We start from the raw sequence: 22,435 nt of genomic DNA, 5'->3' as shown, positions 1-22,435 counted from the left end.
CATCCTAGTGTACTGTCAGCTCTTGACTCTGCCTAAACCCACATAGATCCCATTGGTAGATGGACTGTCCCTAGGATGGAGAAGACCCAGAAGCATGGTCGCAAATGTGACGTTCTGCAGCGTGGCTGGGCCTCAGAGGTGTCCTACACCTTGAGTATGCAGCAAGGTCAAGGGAAAGCCACACAGAAGGCATGCTGTTTGGGTGGAGAGGAAAGACAGGAAAGGGAGAGCCTGCAGTTGATATTTGCAGCTTCATGCCATGTAAGTAAAGTAAACTGCAGTCCGGCCAGACCTGTTTCAGATAATCCCAGGGTATGGATTGTATTCATTGTATGCAGCGCACCATTTCACTGTCAAAACTGTAGCTGGTTTCAACAAAGGGAAAGGGGAGGAAATCATATGCATGCTCTAGTACAGATATCTAGGAAGCACAAACTTCTCTGCATGGCATATGTCCACTCCTTGCCCAATACTGTCATAATTTATGCAGTGAATGGACAGCTATGTCATAATTTCTTGCTCTCAGCAAAAACGTTTGGAAATGATAGCAGCAGCAGTATAGTCTGCTAACCAAAATCATAAGCATATTTGCTTGCCAAGTTATGTAACAATCTTGGTTTTTTTATACTTTATTTCAGAAAATTATTTACTGAAGCTGTCTTGATCTCTTAAAAATAACTTACCTTTCTGTAAGATTCTCCTTAGTTATATGTCCCCAGTAATCTCATACTTGTAAAGCTCTTTATTAGCATATTTAGAGCAACTGAATGAAATAGGATATTTTGATTTGTAAAAATCACTTGTAAAAATATCCTCATACACAATTAAATATTTTTAAATATTAGATGGGTATTTACTACGGGCAATTACAGTGAAAGCATCATGGAGTCCTGTACTAGATAAATATACAGCTAATATGAATTTCCACTAATTGCAATATAAAGTACAAATAGTAGGGAAAAGCTGCAGTCCCACAGAGCCCAAATTAGTCCAGGATTCACACTGGTATGTTTGGGAAGAAGAGTACAAGGACTGTTTCATCTCCCCTCTGCTGGCAAACACTGCACTCAAGCAAAATAATATATAGACCTACCTGATACATAAGGTGATTGAAACTCAGAAAAATCATGGCAAAATTATCAAGATAGGAGTACCAGAAGAATACTTTCTAGTTACAGTTGCCCCTTGTATGAAAATACATAAAAATACATGCACACAAGAGTTCATTGTAACCTTCAGCAACATGGAATACACATACTCTGAATAAAATTGAATAAAATTTCTTGCAAGAATACTTTTTCATCCTACCCCACCTACACTTTAGAGTAAATGTTAGAAAAACCACCTAGCTAAACATAGGCTACATTATAAACATTTTCCAGTTACAAAATAAATTGCTTGAGAAAGAAATACTAAAGTTAATCCATATTTTTTCCTATTGTATATTTGCATTTTGATGTAACCCTTACGGTGTGAAGACATGATTTTTCCCTACAGGTTTAATACTTTAATCATGAAGTTATTGGACAGTATGCAATGAATGAGGCAGCATTAAAGCCTGTCAAGATGTGATTCACCCACTACACATCTGTCTTGGCTACTAAGGATCTAGCCACATAATCCTATAGAATTTTTCCATGTATATACTGTGATCCAAAATATAGCAAACATTTATACCCTCTGTTTTATTCAGACTTTTTTCCTCATTAAAAAGTTATTTACGTAGACCAGGCCAACAAAATTTCTTCCCAGGAGATAAAAATTTGTAGATAATGAGCAAAAGGACTAATTCCTTTAACTTGTACACATGTAAATTGACTAGAAAATCATATACCCAAATCAACAAGTACATTTATTTGTTTTTATTTTAGTGCTTCAGATGTTTGAAAAGTGGTGAAACATTTCATAGAGAAGTACAAAATGTGTAATACAAAATGAGCTTCCTTTCTTTTTTAACTGCCATGGGAGTCTCCCTTAATTTTCCTTTCCATTCAATGCAAAAAATAAAAATATTTCCTCAGTATTCAATCACCTCTCATTTAAAGCACAAAGCAACCACTGCATACATGAAATACCTGTTATTAAACTGATGAAATATAGCTGGTTTATGTACAGTGTATACAGAAACAGAATTCACTGTCTGCAGCAAAACTACAGATCATTTTCATTTTAGCTCCTCAGCATCTGTACAGATCTATTTCCATATGACATAGAGATAAAGGTAAATTAAAATTACCAACATTTAAAAAGAGATGGGTAACTTAGGACCTAGTTCAGAAAACCCTTAACATGTGGAGTTTCCATGTGGAGCCAGAAGAACATTCTGTACAGAAAAGATTTATAGGACTCAGTCTGTTAGGGACCCTGAGGTTTAGAAATCAGTCTTGAAAGTGGCAATCCTAATTAGTATTCTGATAAAAAATGTTAGCTTATTGTGAGAACACGTCATGGTTATAACAATCAAATTGACTTTAAATCTTAGCCTCAGTTTTTAGTAAACAGTAGGAAAAATATAGTTAAGAAGGAAGATCTGCATTAGAATCTGCATTAAATTAGAAGTAGGAATAGTAGAATGACATAAAGTATCTGTATGTCATTGAACTCTAAGGCCATGGAAAATTAGGCCCACACTGCTAAGAACTCACTGAAATGGAAGATTACCTCTTCCTGATAATTTCTGTAGAAAATAAGATAATGTTTCAACGCCATATTATTTTCTTCTGATCCAAACAATGGGATTTACCTCACAAACCTCAGAAGAAAATGATGAAGTCAGAAAGCACCTTGTTTTATTCAAACAGAATTTTCCCTTTGTGTACTGTTTTGCTGTCACTTCTAATTAGTCCCATGTACCACACTTAAGGAAAAAAAGAAAGAGGTCCTGTAAGATTCAACATCTGTTTGCAAGGTGTTGGGCCATTACAGCTAATAATACTTGGCATTTGTTTGCAGCAGTACCTAGAAGCCAACAAGCCAGATGCCCTTGCTGGGAATATCTCAGATGCCTTGTAATCTATATGTGATGCTCAGACAAGTTATAAGTATGCAACTTGTTAGTCATTCCTCATGTCAGCTGCCTTTGACTTCTCAGATGCTTGAACATCTTTTCTCTGTTAGTCAGCAGCTTTCCAGAAACATGGTGCCCAGAAAATTCACTGCAATGTTCCTGGGTTTTATGTAAACCCCACCTTATTTAGCCGAATAATATGATGACTTAAATATGGCAAGATTTCCACTATCATGTCTAGTTTGTGCTAAAATAGGTGGGTTTTGGAAGGAGAGGTTCAGCTATAGAACAAAGGACATCAATTATTTACCTGACTATCCAATCAGTCAGTGAATCCCTAATCCAGTGTCTTGGCACTACAGGGGGATTGACTCTTCAGGGATAGCAAACATTATTTCACCTGCAAGATGTAAAAATTGACAGGAATAGCCGTGACATCTGCTCGCTGCATAGATAGATATACTGAGGTCGAGATCAGACAAAGTGAATTAGAATTGTATATCACTTGGGCAGGAATTGGGAAAAAACACAGTCAGTTTCTACATTAGAGTCATAAACTAAATGGGAATAAAGTCTACAGAAAGAAGAATTAAAGGGGTTCTACTGAAAGGCCTGATGGAGGGCATTTACAGTGAAATAGTGCTAAGACTTTGTTATAGACAGACAATCATCATCATATGATTGAAATGAGGGAGAGTTAAACAGTATGTAAATAAAAAGGTGGACAGAGCATTTGTCTCACATGCTAAACAGATAATTTTATCATTTTCAGAGGAACAGCGTCAGTTTCTCTACATTTGTAATTTTTTGTTAAAACATGTTCTTAAGAAAAATGAAAGCAATCAAATCTTGTGGACATAAGACATTGACCTAAAATAAAATTCCTGATAAAAACTGATAAGTGCAATATAAATTTTGAATGACTAAATGCTATCTGAACTGAACCAGCACTGACTGATTACAAAAGGCAACTTGGGCGGGGAGTGGCTTTTATTCTTGTTATATCAACTACTTGCTCTTGAACCTTAGAAGTGCAAAGTCAGAGAAATCCCCCAGTAATCTTCTGTTCAGAGACTTAATCTTGCATTTGCAAGGTTTCTCTGGATCAAAATCCAGTGTTATGAGCATCTCTAGCCTCCACACTTAGCTTGCATTTGAATTGCCTCTGGGCTGTAAAACTGCTGCAGACATGTGGCACGCAGAAATAAAGTTAGTGGAGCACAAGTCTGCAGTCACACCAGAGCTTCCTGCCAAGTCAGCCTTGCAAATCTTAACACTTTATTTCAGCTCACTGCAGAGCTGCAGTGCCGAGAAAGCAAGACAAAGTGACATATCTGATTCCGTCATTGAGCAAAATCAATAGAGATACCTGTAGACAGTAGAGATTCAGCTGTAGGATATGAACAAATGTGGCTCAAACACTTGGAAAATTAGAAGGTACTTCCAAACGCCCCCAAACTGGTCCTTTAGTGATTCCTATTCATTATTCTAGAAAAAGCTGTAAATGAAAAGAACGCAAGGGTAATTGTCATTAGTCAAGGTGGAAGGGGTAAAATAACATTCACAACCTATAGCTGGTGACCCGCATATTAACAGAATGTTATCCAATAACGTGGAAGAAAATTACACAGCTTTATAGCGCATGGGATGAAGTTGTGCACTCTGTCTTGCCCCAGCATAAGCAGTCCTGCTATAACTGATCAATATGAAATAGTCTTTCTATAAATTCCCATAGTTTTCAGAAAGGCTAGAAAACAAAAGTTGAAGCTGTGATACTTCCTATATGAGGACATGCTGTAACACAACAAGCCAGCACCATGTCTAACTTCTGAAAACAGGGACTGAGGCAAACTGGGGTCCCCCTCCAGGAGCAGAAATATATTTAGAAGGAGATGTTAACTGAGGAGGATTAGCTTTCAAGATATGTATGAGAGCTGACTGCAATATCTGTACGGGAGTATGAGTTGAGTTAAGCATACTTTTCTGTTTGGATGTCCACCAGTAAAGAAAATAGGTCCTGAATGCAGAGGATAGGATTCAGTCCATAATTAAAACAACCCAGTTTAATTACCTGAAGGCACACTAGCTGTCTAAGCCCCCATTACAATTAATGGATATTGAGACAATAGAGATGCTGGCATGTAGAAGTTGATTCAGCTGATTAGCCACTAGGCAACTGCCCTACAGAGCGCTGAATTGTTCGCTTGGTTTCATTAATAACACTGAATATAGCTCCTTTGGCTTACTGGAGTCCAGGCACTGCTAGATATCTACATTTTAAATACAATCGCCCACTCCAGTGATAGCCCTTTTGCCAGATACGTATATCAGTGAAAAAGTACTGGCTTTAACTTGCCTATGTACCATTCTCTAAAATAAATAAAAACTGGGGCATAACACCCTACTCCAACTTCTAGTTTTGGAAACTAGATAAAAGCTTTGGAGATGGTACTTCTACAGTCACAAATATTCAGAAATAACTATGGAATACACAACATACATAGATAGCTCTTTTTATAAGGGGAAAAAGGGAAAATAGAGACTGCTTACTTATACAAATGTATATATATGAAAAAGAGCAATGGATGTCAGGACATTTAGGAGTTCGGGCAATAATTTTATAATTTTATCTAAATTATCTAAATAATCTAAATAATATCTAAAATTCTATAATTTTAGATAATAATTCTTTACATCTCTGTGAGCCATGAGGCTCTTGATCCCACAACGCACTCTACATGGTCTCAATGACAGACAAGAATATCCAGAAAAGTTCTCCCTGTCTTTATCTATCTAGAGAGAAAAGCTCTGCCAGACCCTGATCCATTGTGATTCAATCTGATGTGTTAGTGTGTTGCTAAATGTGCAGCTGTCATAGCCCATTAGGTCTAAAACAATACCTGCAAACTTCTATAATTATAGTGACATATGCAGTCCACAAAAGTTACGTACTCAGAAAAAGAAAGGCTTCTCCCTCCGTTATCATGAAGAAAACAGTACAAGAATTGCATGGAATTTATTACCAATGAAAGAAAAAAATCATTGAGTTCCAGTAGTCTCCAGTTCTATCAAATTTCATATACTCACCCAGCTAAATCTGACTATTCTTTTCTAATAAATAAAACATGAACACTTCATATGATGAAATGTAATGATGAAATGACTCATTACCACTGATTTAGCTAGCTCTCTAACCAAGAACATACCTATGCCCTTTCTTAACCCCAAACTGATTGCTTGCAATGTCAAATGCATTCTGTGGACACATTTTCCCATATATTTGAGTATCAATCTCATAACGCTCCTCAGCTGCGGCTTCTATCAAAACTTGCAGTCATTTTTAGGGCACACTGCAGCACAAGACGCAAGTGAGTACCTTACCTAACTTCTGAAAACAGAGATTGGGAGCAGGTGCAGTGCCACGGGAACATGTATATCCTACTTTAGACCTGATCTGCCTCATGTTGAGGTTTTTTTATACCCCACGTGTCATGTGTAGAGCCCACTTGGTGTCTTTAAACCTGAGGTTTAGATAGGTCCACTCCATGCATAAAATATCAGAGATGTTACCAACAATATATATAATTTCAAGCTCATACTAAATCGCCCGTCAAGCAAAATATTGTCACATAGCATTGATCAAGAGGCTAACAACTAAATAATACAGAGATCATACTACTGGAAAAAAATCTGTACCTTCAGTATGCATATCCCCATGTCAAACTATTATTACTATTAGTATTAACATATTCAAAATATGTGATTACCTGGCAATAACGGGAACACTCTGTATCAAAATGGGCAAGGAAGACTGAAAAAGTGAGTACTTCTATGAAATCTTATCAGTGTTTTTTAATTATATTCATATCATTGCTAAGTCTCATCCAGAGATTAATACACTGAAATTAATGGAGCATTTTATATCCAGAGCAGCTTTGGGAGCGTCCAATAAAAATAGACAGAGAAAGGTATGAGGAACTGTACCTTTTTTCTACAGATTCATCTCATTCACATTGAGAGTCACAGAAATTGCAAATAGCGACCTTTGGGACCCTGGTAAACTTCCAGGATGGTACGAGAACAGAGAGCTGACGCTCCTACTCGGCAAATGACCAACACCTCATTTGACAGAAAATTGATCAGTCACCCAAAAACATGCAGGAGTCTATCTAGGACTAAATAAATCTTTAGCTGACACTCGCAACTTCATCAACTGCTGCCAGCATCTAATCTTCTGTAAGCAACCTAATCAAGAAACAAGCAATCAGTGCCGTCTGTCACCTGTCAGTATCCTGGACAGACATCAGCAATGCTGCAGGCCACAGGCAGCACAGGAGCAGCAGTCTTCGCTTTGATAGCTGATCTCCTACAAGTCAGAAACAGAGGTAATCATTCATAGTTATTCTGCAGCACTCAATATCCCTGATTTTTGCGAAAGTTCATTGCTACTCCAGGGAGATGCTGGGATACATGGATATTGCTTGAAATAGCTTGGATCCTTCATTTCAGTCCAACTTTTACTGTTTACTTTTCACCAAAAAAAGTAACTACAGAAAATATTTTCCATATGTTATCTTTTTTTGTGCTGTTGATGTCCAGAAAAATGGTGTAGATCAAACTACGTAACTTCATCATTTACACGCAGCAATTAATTAACCTATGACTGAACTACTTCTAATATTACAATCTGCATATACCTCCCTTTTTTCCCGCTGTAAAAATTCTTCTTCCTTATTAAATAGTCTCATGAGCCAGATTAGCCACAGTTTAGTTGTACATTTTCAAGAAGCTTTCATCTTTAAACACTTCATTTTTTAAGTCTTGTATCTTATATTTTCCATTTCATTCTGTTGGAAAAGCAAAATCTTCACATTCCAGTGACATACAAAGCCATTTGCCTCCAGTCTTGAAAGACTCTAAAGTGTTGTGCTTAAAATTGTGATATCACTAGGGAAAGAAAATTTGTTTCAAAACCACTTTTAAAGACAATTTTCAGTCATTTAAATTGTATTGTCTCTAATTCGTCAATCGCTTAAGACCTGGGAGAGCTGGGATCATGACAGCAAAGGCAAAATGATAAGTAGATAAGAAAAATGGTATGACCAGCAGAATCAAAGTTTAAACTGAGATTGTTAAATTTGCCTTGTAACTGAAAAGAGTAATCAGTTTGAAAAAATGGTAAAAAAATGATTATTTTTCTCTGTACCTTTCCCTCCTTTCTCTAGAGAGTTTTCTACTCCCTTGCTTAGAACGGAGAGACTCAGACACTTGATTTTGCTTTCCATACTTTGAGGAGATGGAAACCTCTTGCAGGAATAAGAGGTATGTTGGGGGAGGAGGTAGAACAGAGCTGACAGTAAAGGAAACATGGGAAAAACTATGCAATATTATTATTATTATTATGAAAATGTAAACAAATTCTTAGGTTTATCCTTCAATAAGCCCAGTTTAAATCTATAAGGCTGTGATCACATTGATCCAATCCCTCTTGCAGAGCAGTTGGAAATGTTTTTTAATGTTTTTCCTAGAAAGAAACCCTGTAGAATGAGAACTTTAAAAAAAAGTATTCAATTTTCCCATTTTCCTAATATTAAAACCAAAGGATTTGAATACTACCTGTTCAATGGAGACGGACAAGTACTTAAAGTAAATTTTTTTTATTAGCAAGTTGCATAACAGTTAACATAAGCTATTATTTTTTTACACATTAGCCAGATAAATATGTGACTTTTAATTTATTTTCTTGGATTTGCTTCAGAATCAGCGGAGTGCTATCTAGAGACCCAAAGAATGTCACATTTTCACTGCAGAATGGCTGAGTAGTTGCTGTGGGAGCCACCAGGGTTTCTGTCTAAGTCTATAAGGATAAACAGATAGGAAAATGATAACTGTCACCTCTAGGAAAACTGAAAGAGTTGTAGTTCCTACTACTTTCCTCTTGGAGAGTTAAATTACTTGTAAATCCTAAAACACCTTTCTTTACTTTTGAATAATGCAGCTTGATTTACTGATGAAAGTGTACTTAATCATTAGGACATATCACTTAAGTGAAAGGTGATGAAAGGTGATTATCCCTTTATATTGTCTTATAAAAATAGAAATATCCTTCTTTTAATAAACATCTCTAAGTTGGTATTTAGTCAAGCAAAATTTGCCTGAATTTTTACAGAAAAAAATGTGTTTGTAAGAAGATGTAGCTGCACATTATATTAATATATAGCAGCAAGAATATGTCGATGAGACAGTTCAGCATCTGCGGGTATCATTGATTGCTTAAAATTTGGATTACAGAATATTGAGGGTTTTTCTGTTTCACGTAAGTATCCAAATGCCTTCTGATTTTTGCAGGCATGATCATGAGGGCAAAATTTCCCATTTAATATAAAGGGGATGTTACTTTTAGAAGGCCTTCAAAAGTAGACTTTCATCCACTTACTTCATTTACAAGAGTCTCCAAATTTTCATTTTATAACAAAATTAAAGCTCTTATATTGAGTGAAAAAAGTAAATTCTTTCTCCAAGAGCCGTTGCACAAAATTTCACATACAAACATGAAAAAAAAACCCATAAAGTATCTGATTACTCAAAACAGATTCACTTTTAAATTCCAGATCTGAGACATCATTACACATGAACTTGAACTGCTTCTACCACCTCTGAAGATATTTGATTTCCAATTAACAAATATACAAATGATTGAAAACAAGTGACTACTACTTATATAACATAATTTGTTATCAACAGTTCTGTTACAGTTAATTTGGGTATCTCCTAAAAGGAATAAATTGGGGTATCACGGAGGGTAGTCACTGCTGAGAAAGCTGATCTTTCTAATGTCAACCATCATGCTCCTTTTTGTTGCTGCTTTTGAACTTTCGTTGTGTTTAAAGATCAAACTGTTACAGCCTTTACTCAGTCAAAGTAGAAATAGATGTTTTGGGTTTCTGAGGATTAAATACTATCTTTACAAAGACTAAAATATGCAAAAAGTATCCTTCCTGAATCCTATCCCCCATTTGCTGCCTAGTTCTAGTAAGAGTGCTTAGCACACAAATTTCATGATGGAAGAGATAAACAAAAAATAATAAAAAAAAATCTAAGTCCACCGAAGAATATCACTCCCACAGAAAATCTTCTGTGAAATCTAAAATAAGAGATAGGGAAGGTGAACAGCTGTGCAAACATGTTCCAGAAGGGATTTTCTCTTTTATTCTCCTCTTGCACCACAGGATAAAAATCTAGGCACCCTCCATTAAGTGAAATGGAAACAAGTTGCCTTTGTTCAGAAAATCGAGCAGTATTTACAAATGAATGACATACTGGCAACATTAGAGAACTGCACTGTTGTTGGTTTTCAGACTCAGACATGCCCACAAGTTCTCCATAAGCATTTTGTAAACCTCAGCATCCTAAATTCCCTAAAGGCAAGCAGACCTTGGACATCATATCTAAAAAAACATGGCAAGGAATATAATTAAAACTTTGAACGAGGAATGCTCACAAAAAAACTCTGGGGAATTTATTTGTAACACTGATATTACATAAAGGCTGGTACACGTTACCAAAGAAAGAAAACTTTAAAATGCGATAACGCAGTTTGTTCAGCTGGTCTTTAAAGCTCTGACCCATTTAGGATGCAGTACTTATCCATGAAAGGTGTTATAGACCCATATCCAAACAAAGAAATCCAAATACAGAACTAAGTAAAAAAGTGTAATCTTTTAAAATCTATATAAGGGCTTTCTCTTCTGATCAATCTCAGATCTCCTCTGTTCTGGATAAGTTCAGCTTAGTAGCATAAAAATATGTAATCCTTCAGCAGAACTTTAGTTAATATAGTTGCCTGTGTTGAGACATCAAGACATGCAGGAGTGGAGCAGGCAAAGCATGCTTCCAGAAAAGCTTATTTCAATGGAATAAAAAAGCATGTGGGATAACTGGTGCACCTCCTGAGGAAAGTACAGATATGGCCAATATAATGAAAGTAATGACTTCCACAGCGGTTACATTGTATTGCAAATTTATATGACAAATATCCTTGCACAATAGGCTGAATTTTATTTCTTTGAAACAAAAAAACCCCAATACAATTATACTTTGTAAAGAAGAAACATATTGAAGCATTGGTAACTGAAGCAATGGTTTTTCCTTGCTTTGTTTAGACACTCAGAAAGTAATTAAAAAGACTATATTTCTTGTTCTAAAAAGAAGAGAGCCTCTATCATTCCCAGAGGCTTGTGCTAATTTAGAAGGGAAATCTGACTTTTTTATATGCATATGGTACTATTTAATTACTTAAAATATCCAGCCTAGATGGATTTGAAAACTTGAAACCACACTTACCTAATACCTTAGTGTTTTTAACACTCCTAACACGAGGAGTGAGTTCAGTGCTCTCATTTTTTTCAAAGTCTTCGTAAAGATTCATTCAGACTAGAATGCAATTACTTTACATAAACAGCAATTTAAAACTAGATAATTGTGTACAGGCTATTTGAGTTTCAGAGGTGAGACAGGCAGAGGAAGGATTTGGAAGAAGGTGCTAGGTATACGCAAGATACTGATATCTTTAACTGCCATCAAGGTCTTCTTCATTTTGCTACTATTTTCAGTAATACTGCCAGCTCTTCACACATCCCTAAGATGGAGAAATGGCAAACGAGTGGGAAGTTCATGTCAGAAAGACAAACTGCAGTAGAGTGAACAATAACTCCGTCTTATTAGAAACTCCGTATTATTAGAAATAGTATAAAGTGAATAACATGACAGAGCTTGCCAATTTATTTTCCTGAAGTAAAAAATAAAAGGCTATTTAAAATCAAGAAAGAGCATCTTTTTCACTACAGAAATTGGATTTTATTTTCTAGAACTTAAGTAAATTAGTTATCTACATCCTTATTCTTAAAAATAGCGCAACACATTATTTTATTTTTTATACCTGATCTGTAGAGACTTCATCCTTTTCCATGTTTGGCTAAATGAGGCACCAAAAAGAAATAATCCATCCTGCCAACAGTAGTACATAGGCAAATGTACCCATTAATTACTTTATGACTTGATGAGATATCACCATTGGATATCAGCACTGATTAGCTGATCACCTCATCAACGTACATTACATTCATAACGAAGGAAATCAAGTAATACAATTCATATTTAGGACTCTGGAAAAGCTGAGCCAAAAAGCCACTGACATAAGCTGGCAAAAATAAATAGTACTAAATCTGTGCCTATATTCCTAAGTGGCAGTAGATGGTCATTTGGTTAAAGCCAGTTGCATTAGTTAAACTGACACATCGCATCAGTGAAAGCAAAAATCCAAACATGCTGATTTCTGAAGTTATTCTGGATTTCACAAACCACTACTGTGCAGAGTCAGCAGCAAGAATACATGATACAACAAAGATGATAATATTTCCATTGCCTCTGATTGACAAGTACCAGTCTACACTAAGGGGGTTTATTGTTTGGATGCCAACAACGTTTTAACGGATATCACTATGCTGAGTTCTGTCACATTTAAAAGTTTATGCTGATGGCTTGGTTGTTGTGCAGGAACATGAGATGGTATCCTATGGCAGACACAAAGCAAAAATAATCAACATTTGTACTTGTAAAATCAAAAATAAGTCTAATGATGCAGATCTGGGATTTTATGATGACCATAATGTTGATGGACATATATAAAAGTGTATACAGCCATTTAAGCCCCATGATTACTGCAACATGCAGTGAGAACCTACATACACACGAATACACCTGAGTGCCTCTCATGAGTATTAGCAATGAAAAAGAATGCAAGTTGAAGAAAAAAGAGGTTCACCTATAGAAAGAAGAGTGAAAAGTAATGACTGATCAGCATTTTACACATATGCAAAAGAAAAGATTTCTGAATGATGAAACCAAATGACAAGTTCTGATTTACCATACAGGAGAGGATTAGCATGAATACAATTCAAATCTGCCAACAGTGAATGTTCAGAGATATTCAAAGAATGATAGGGATTGGCATCTCAGCTTAAAGAGCTTATTTTTCAAAAAAAAAACTGTGTGAAAATGAAATGCTTCTGTGTTTTTCCCTGTATTACTCCTCATATGTGGTGAATAAAGGAAGCTGTAAAAAAACAGGTGCACAGGATCTGGAGGCATATTAAAACAAATAGGGAGGTTTTTTTTCTTTCCTTTTCCTTTAAGATGATAGATGAAAGGAAGAAGAAAGGTAAACTGTGTTTCTATTTTTTGCTTTCTTTCATTTTATCTAAATACATACCTTAATTAAATCTCGTTTCCACTTTTTTTTTCCTTTGGCCAGTTATCCATTTTTATCATTGTGAATTATTAAGTAATGTTTAAGTGTAACCCTCAATGGCCATTTTTGTCCAAACTTTGGCACTGTTACTACTCAGAGGTAAGCATCTATTCCTAAACCTCCAAAGAAACTGGAACTAAATAAACTTTTAGAAGCGGAAAGTCTAGAAACCATAATTAACCTAATTCCTCTTCACACAGCAATCCTTGATACTAGTCAAGTTCAGGCAACTGACACCAAAAGGGAGAATGACATGCAGAATTAAAGGACATTTTCAGATACTGTTCTTCCACCAGTCAACCTTGAGAGTGTTTAACTACTGCATATCTACGAAGACATTACAGAATAAAAGACATGGCAGCTGAGGCTACCGTACCCTAAAGAGCTCAAGATGTAATGGTCAAAACTAACACCTCGCACACAGACACAAACCAAAGAACATATCCTTATGATATGCTCTCTGTCAAAAAAAGTTATGTTTCAATTTTCTCTGTTTCAGGAATATCCATATAATCACAGACAGTAGACTTTAAGATGCTCCACAGTAATTTTCTTTTTAGATGATTTTAAATCAAATCTATTTTTTATAAATTGTATAAATGAATAATTTTTCTTTTCTGTTTTCAGAGAGCTAATCTTACTGGGGAGTTTTCAGGTGTTGCCATGGCAGTAGTACCCAATGAATTCCAGGAACCTTAGAGCATTTTCTATTTGTTTGCTTGATTGCTTGCACTTTTGCAGAAGAAAATGTTCCAATACACAAGACGACAATATCTCCATCTATTAAGAAGCAAAATTTTTATTAAACTAACATTCTTCTTTAAATTTGTTCTCCTTAATAAAGAAGCGAACTACAAAATTTAGTGTAAAAATAAACATTATTAAACTCAGTCAGACAGAACCTAATCTAAAATATGGAAATCATACTGAATATGAACCCTAATATTGAGTTCTAACTAATTTTCCCTTGTACTTTCATAAACAATATTGTGGCCTTGTTAGCCCAATAAATATGGAGTTGCTCTTTCTTGTTAACACATCACAAGCTTTGTGTTAAGCTAAGAACACAGGCAGCAAGCAGGATAGGCCAGGCTTTGTCTGGACTTGCCTTGGCCTGCCTGGAGATCTATTTCAGAGTGTGATAGCAGCTATCTAATGATCACGTAACTACTACCTACTTTGTTTTAGCTTTTGCTGAGCTGTGTACAATTGTACAAATAACATCTATTGTGGTATATATATTGCAACTAATAAATAGTCAGAACATGTAGTTATTCTGTGTGAAATGAATTATCTATGACCCTAGTATAAAATGCTGCATAGGCATGTGAGAGTAATTGGAGCCTTGAAAGTACAGGCACAGGATGATACTAGGCGCCACAGGATGATAAATAGCAACAGTCATTTATTGGTCATCAAAGTAATGCAACCCTGCAAGCTGGGCAAAAGCAGTTTCAGGGGTGACAAAGAGAACAAAGAACAAGTATCTAAGATATGCAAATTCATCATATACAGTAAGTATGGAGGTAACACAGACTTCTAGACCAATGAAGAAAGAGCCAGGTGCAGACTGTTTTAGCAAACATATAAATATTACACCAAGTGGATTCCAGAGTGGAAGAAATCATTGATCTCATATGCCTTGTAGAGATGTACTCAGGATGCTGATGACTTGCCATACACCCCTCCCCAGGCTGAAATCCCAGACCTTAAGTAGAAAGGTGAGTGTAACATCAGAAAAAGGGGTAGACACTAGAAAGTTTGTTTATGTACTGTTTTAACTGTATACAACTTAAACTGTAAGCGCCTGATGCATGTATAGCTTTCATGCTTGGCTGCATATAAATGTATTTTCATATCAAGAAATTTATATCATACAGTATAATATTTGGCTCTCACTATTCAACATTCTGACAAATTTTCAGTATCAGTGTACGGATGAAAATGTCCCATAGCGCTGGGCTCACTACCAACTCTTGCAGAATAAAACCCCTCATTTGGGGATGATTTTCTGTTGATATCTACTTATTCATAGATTGTTCATTAGCCAGTTCATTAGTCCACTGAATATATACTTCATTGATACTGTGCAATACTAATTTTGCAATCAAAATGTGATGTGTAGCACAGTCAAATGCCTTATAAAAATGGAAGTATGTTAATTCCAGGCAGTTATTTTTAGCAATCAAATCTGTAACGTCAACAAGAATAAAATCAAGTTTGTTTGATGTTGATCTACTTTCTATAAAGCCATATTGACATACATTATTTACTTTTTAAATAATTTACCATTGAAGTAGCTCGTTATTAATTTTTCTTTCAATGATAAAAGTCCCTTTTCTAATGTCACAATATATCCACTTGTTTAATCTTCCAGAATTTATCCAGTATTCCGAGATTTATTAAGAACAAACATTGGCTGATCAGCCATTCCTTCAATCATTTCTTCCAGAATTCTATCCAGACCTGGTGAATTAAGAATTGTTTGCCATAGTAGATGTTTCTAACCTTCTTGGTTACTAATGTCCTTTAATACATTTTAATCAGTTATTTCTGAATAATGGATACTTTTTTTTTTTACTTCACCCATAGCATTCCTCAGCTTTAGTAAAGCAATCTTTTTCTAAACTTCAGGAAAACAATCTGTTGTTTGTCAGACTGAATATAACCAGGTCATAATGACTAGTCCTTATTTAGTCCAGGTGATTAATTCGTCTTCATCTGCTGTAATGAGACCAAAATAGAGATCCAGCATACTGGGTGCAATACCTTTCATATTAGAAAACAGTCATCCATAATGTTTAGAAGAACTAAAGCGCTTTTCTCAGGGCTATATGAGACCTCTGATATGTCTCTCAAAATAACAGTATTGCTTGTAATATATTTTTCTTTTCATTTATGCTATTCTTCAAGTCTTCTGAACTATGCTAACAATGCTAGTTAGCACTCTGGCATTTCTTCAGTATATTCTTTTACCTCTTTTGTTCTCCCGAAGTGGAATTATAACTGATTTTAACCTTCTAACCAACTAAATCAACTCATTGACTTTTATGAATATTAGTTATACCAAATTTCTTCTAATCAATGAGAATTTCCAATTCTTCCAACTTATTGCCTCTAAGCAATAGTATATAGCAATTGAATAATATCCTCTTTCTAAATCTGTTGGTCTTCATCACAATATACTGAGTATGGGTTTGTAGGACGTTTATAGTGTTATCCTTTTTTATTTCTATGTTACTAACCTTGTAGTTGTTCCAGCTAATCTCCAGTGGAAAAGATTATCACTTGTTTTTTTCTGTAAGAAGCAAGCTGCAGTATTTAATAATCCAAGCATCTCTCAGAAGGACAAATATTCCACAAACTGAAACCTTTTGTTTCATACAACCCATGCAAACAGGGGTCTTCTCAAGTATCTTCTGCACCCGTTCAAGATATCTGTAGCTTTCTAATGTGTGTAGTTACACAACAATGTCATGTAACTAATTCCAATGTGTATCATCATTTACTAACATCTCATAAATATCTGATGGTTTCTTTGTCCTCCCTTCTCAATAGAGTCATCAGTGATGACTACTTGCCTTCTTGGGGTATTTAAACCCTTTCAGCAGCTGCTCACTTCATGCTAAAAGAATAGCAGTCAACACATTCAATAGGTTTTTGTTCTTTCTTATAGAAACAAGGGATGAGTTGCTGAATATCTGATCATTTAATACATCTAGAGGAAAGTGAATGTCTTTCTTGGTAAGGATGCTTCCTTACCACACAGTGTGCAACACTGATGTACAACATAAAACTTCTCTTACATGACAATGGAAACCGTAATCATGACCTCAGAAGCGTTACTCATCATTGACATACGCACTCTTGTCAAAAAAGTAAAGTATTTTATTTGTGGAAAAATGTAAGATTATAGTTAAGGAATTGCACTGTAGTATTAGGGAGATTAAGGCATAAAATATTTATCTGCTCGAGGCATAAGAAAGTGTGCTGCTTCTAGTGTCTTAAATATCACTTAGCTTATCTTTAGCTGTTAAAAATTTATGGCATGATACTGTCTAGAACTTAACAAGGTCAGACATATTATTCTATAAATACATAGTATATAACATTTCCTACAGACCTTACAGCTTAAAAGAAATAGCAGCTGAATGTGACAAATTTATGGATGTCCCTTTAGGTCTACCTAGCTGCCTTACTCTTAATTAATTTTTAAAACCTAGTGTGATAACAACAGAAGCTGGTAAGACTGAAAGTACAGCTTGTTTGGCACAGACAGTAGTAAATAGAATTCTTAGCAATGTATACAGCATGTTTTAAACTCTTTTGTTCATAACATTTTCACATAAGTAAGTATAACAGAGTGCCAGTATTGGCATCACAGTCTCTGAAGAAGCTTTGTCTGTAGTGTAATCTGTGATCGCTTCTGGTTCTGTGATTAAAATACAAAAACCATCTGATTAGATCAGAAGATAAATGCTGACATCAAGAAACCTTGCGAGAACATCTATTGTAATTTTCAAGGGAAACTGAGTGAGAGACATGAGTCATATAACACAAAAAGCAGACTTTACTTTCATACCCCTCCAGTCAAATAAAGTACTAACATTTTACAGAAGACCAGTTTATCAAAGCGTGTTTTCTGTTCAGTTCACATGGCAATTGTCTCTAATACAAATAATTGCTTCCTGAAAGGTCTTCAAAAGGGAGAAGGGACATGATGATCACATCAAAAAGACAATCAAACTTATTATGTGTATTCAAGGACACCTGTACAAGTCTTGTGAATCCTTTACAAGGTACAAAGGAACTAACTTTGGTAGGAACATCTCAACATCATTTTCAATAGAAGTGCTTTAAAAAGACATTCGGCTAATATTTCAAGAAAGTATCTTATGCCAAATAAACAGATGAAAAACTATGGTGTCTATACACAGAATCACCCTATGATCAAAATCTGGCCTCTGTCTTTACTGAGCTATGCTCATTGACACGAGCTAGAACGGTAACATCTAGCCACATAACTGACACCATTATAGCATCTGGCATCTAAAAAGATGTTCCACTTTCCGTAGAACTCACTGGGATATCCAGAATCTGGTAGCAAGGATGTGGGATTTGGAAGAAGCAAGCAAAAAACTGAAGCAAAACAACATTTGCAAGTAAAGCTGAATGAGTGAACTCTTACTATGTTCCAGTTTCAGAACGTGGAGATAATTTTGTTCTTTTTGCCATTTGATCATTCAAATCTTGCTTTAAAATGAGAAAAAGATGTTTATGCTTGTATCTGGCTGGAAGAACAACCTTTTCTTTCTTTCTAGTGACAGTTTTGCTGCATTCTGAGGTAACTATGGATGAGTATCAATTGGTCTAAATATGTATCACCTTGAGGCCACATAAAATAGAATACAACCACCTTGCTCTTGAGGAATGTATCATATTGAACATACACAGTACAACTGTGCTGAGATAAGTAATATTAAAGACTGTATCTTGGTTGCTGAAATGAACTTATCAGCAGAAATTTATTGCTTTTTGTTTCATTTGGGCAAGGGCTGTAAGAGCATATAGAGGCCTATTACTCCATAGGTCACTGAAGGACTGGCTTTTACATCTTTCTGTACTGCTTAACTGCTTCATTCCCATAAATACCACAGATGATGTTGCTTTTCCAGTGAGTAGTTTTTTTCCAAAAAATGCATGAGTAAAACACCGGCACTTCTCTCTTCAGCATTATCCAGTCCTTAGAAATGAGATACTGATACTTTCTTCAGGAAACTACTTTCTTCAGTTGCACTTCTTTGACAAGCTTATTAAAGTAAAATTTAAATGGCAGGAAGTCTTGCAATAATATCCTTGTGAACCACTTCTACAGGGCACATACAAAAGTGGAGAAAATGTGGGAGGAAATCAAAGAAAACATAAGATGACAGGTAAGGTCTGCCCAGCAGGCTCCAAATATCAAAGAAAACATAAAATGATAGGTAAGGTCTGCCCAGCAGGCTCCAAATCTGGTTCTACAGCATTAGCAATCAGTATCAGACTAGGAGGATGTAAAGTGCAACATATTGTCAATGATGATTCAACATAATTTCAATTCAATCAATTCAACAAGAATTATTGTAATGTACAAGTTTGATGATTGTTTTGAAATTACTTAAAAAAGAATGAAAGAAAGAAAAAAGAAACACAAAATAGAACACTATGTACTTTAGTCCAACAACATTTCTTTCTGCTTTACATTTTTGAGCAGGTCCCATTCCTGACCATGCACAGTACTTACATAATGTATAATTCAAAAATCTAAACTAACAAACTGTAGAATCTAAACTTCATTTTCAGCCTTCTCCCTGGGCATTACGCTCTTGCGGTTCCACACTTTAAGACTGTCACTGAACACACTACCCAACAGATCATCTCTCCCTAGCAAGATTCTGTCATATTAATGCTTAGGCAGGCTTAAGAGTCTTCAAACCTGTCCCACCAAGACTAAAAACTGGCAACAATTTTGGCTGTTTCATGCATACGCTGCCATCTTCTTACAAAGTTTTTCTCTAGCCATTATCATCTTTAACCAGCTGTATATAGTGATTTTCACAAAAGAAATGTTCTTTTTTGCTTTGAGTCCAGAGTGAAATGTTTCCATTTATCTTACTTTCTCTTTTTATTCCCCTCAGATACAGAGAAGGCAAATATGTCAGTGCAAATACAGGAAACATGATACATAGCACACTTAGCTTGAAAATATACAAGTATGGTTCAGACTAGAAACATGACTGAGGTATAGAAACACTGTGGATAAATAAGAGCCATTAAAAATTCATTCTCTAAATCACCACTGGCAAACCTTTAAAAATATTTTTGGTGTTTTCTAAGCTCAGGCTCCTTGTTGGATATATTAATATCAACACTCCATTAGATTCTCAAATATTTATTTTAAAAAGCAAATAAAAAGTCTTAGTTTTCTGGAAAGAAAAGAATAATGCACTTCTGATTTAACTGTTAAATACAGAAAGTCATTCACAATGACATGGTTAATTCTGTTATTATTTAAAAAATTTTAGTAGTGTGAGTAACTAGGAAATTTGGAAACATTTGAACTTAAACTCAATAACTGAAATGAACAAGCCTGTTCACTATCACCCCAGAATCCTGTTAAACTATGAAAATGTATTTAACGTTTCTATATTCTTTGTCCATACCTGTGAAGCAATCAATACCATTGCACTTTTGAATAAATTTAAGAAATTTTACAGGTATTAAAAAACCATAAAAAGAGACTAAATAAATTAACAAGATACACAATTTAATTTCTAGCTATACGATATTCAGCAGTGCAGAGGGAATATCATGCTGCTTAATTAACCTTAAAAACTCTGGACAAAATTTAAGATTGCTCTGAAAAGTCATTGTGCTGAAAAGAGCAACTGGGTGTTAAACCTCAATACTCTCATATCCGGCAGAAGATAACATGAACAGATTGAAGCCAGAGAGCAATGCAGAAGAACCAGCAATAATGGAGATGATATATCCCTTTCATGTAGCCTTCATTAGGTTGAAAAAGGCTCAGGTCTCAAAGAACAAATATGAATTATAAATTTTTATGCAGCAGTGGATACAGCAATATTTTTTTTTATGAAGCACTGTGTATTAAGTTTCAAGAACTCACAGAACACTTACAATATCTCTGTGACTTTCAAATAAAGCATTAAAAGCCACGGGAACAAGATGACTGTAAAGAATAATGGTTGATTTGAATGACAGCATCTCAGTTAGATGCACCGACTTTTGCTAGCACCGCAGTCGTTGCCAAGCACAATATGATTATTTCATAATCACGGGCAATAGAGTTTTTGGATGTTTTCTCAGGAAGTTGCATTATCCCTGCATAATAACATTGATTTAAGATTCTTCTCCCAATTTTGCTAACAGTGGCATCTGTAGAGAGCAGTTTTGTTCTGAATGCTTGAAACTCTCTTCCCAGCAGAGATCAACAATGAGTCAAGTATGTCTGTCAGGTTTGCCTTACAACTTCAACAGAGGCTGAATTTGTTGAGTTATTTTGGAGCAGTGATCTAATAAGTTTTTTCTTATCAAAGTAAATAGAAAGTCATTCTAATTACTAGTCTGTTTCTTTCCTGAATCTGAAGTATACTTCAGCTAACTGTAAAATTTATGGTTCATACATTAATATTAGGGTTTTTCAGTTGTTAAAAAGAAACAAAAGGATACTCAATAGCCCATAGATTATAATGCTTTGGCTGATAATAATTCAAGTGTCTTGAGCTGACAGCACTCACAGTGACCAGAAATCAGAGTAAGAATCAGATCTTGTGAGCACCCACTGTTTTCCACATGAAAAACACTTGTTTAACTCTGAATACAATATTGTTTGGTTGATAATCACCTAAAAGTTAGAAATGCAGAATACAGTAATGAGTTCACTAATGTAAATTTGCTTGATATTCAGCAAATATAAAATCAGGTATGCTCCAGAGACTATAATTTTGGACACACTTCAGTGAAACCTCTCATGTGAGAAGTCTGAACTTACCGCAAGAGAGACTTTTCAGATCCTGCATAACGCATAAACAATCAAACAAAAGATGAGACATGATGAACTGCATTTCTGGATACTGAAGAATACTTAAATGCTGAAGAGATGGTACTATACAAAACAGAATAAACAAGGAATTTAAGTCATGGACATCAAAATAATTTTACTAAGAAGAAAAATGGAGCTATTTTTCCAGAGTAGCAAATTCCTCTTAGGTTCATCTCGTAATTTATACTTCTCTTCCACTTAGGCTGTAAATATATTGAAACTTTGCACATCTTGTATATCTCATGTTAGCTAATTTTAGACATTACATTTAACAGGTACACATATACATGTCAGCTGGTCACATTATGCTTCCTTTAATGCTAATTGTGATGACTGTGTGATTCATCTGATGTTGATTTTAGGATGAGATGAACAGACCATTCAATACTTCTACCGAGTCTTAAGCAAATGTAGCACATGAGCTCAGACATAGATTTCTGTTTAGCAAGCCTCTTAATTTTTAAGATAAACTGAAATTGTTCTCATAGGGGAGGTTTTATCATTTCTATACATC

Source organism: Struthio camelus, chromosome 3 (assembly GCF_040807025.1).
Source record: "Struthio camelus isolate bStrCam1 chromosome 3, bStrCam1.hap1, whole genome shotgun sequence".
NCBI classification, from domain to species: Eukaryota; Metazoa; Chordata; class Aves; order Struthioniformes; family Struthionidae; genus Struthio; species Struthio camelus.
Note: the sequence above shows the minus strand (reverse complement) of the source record.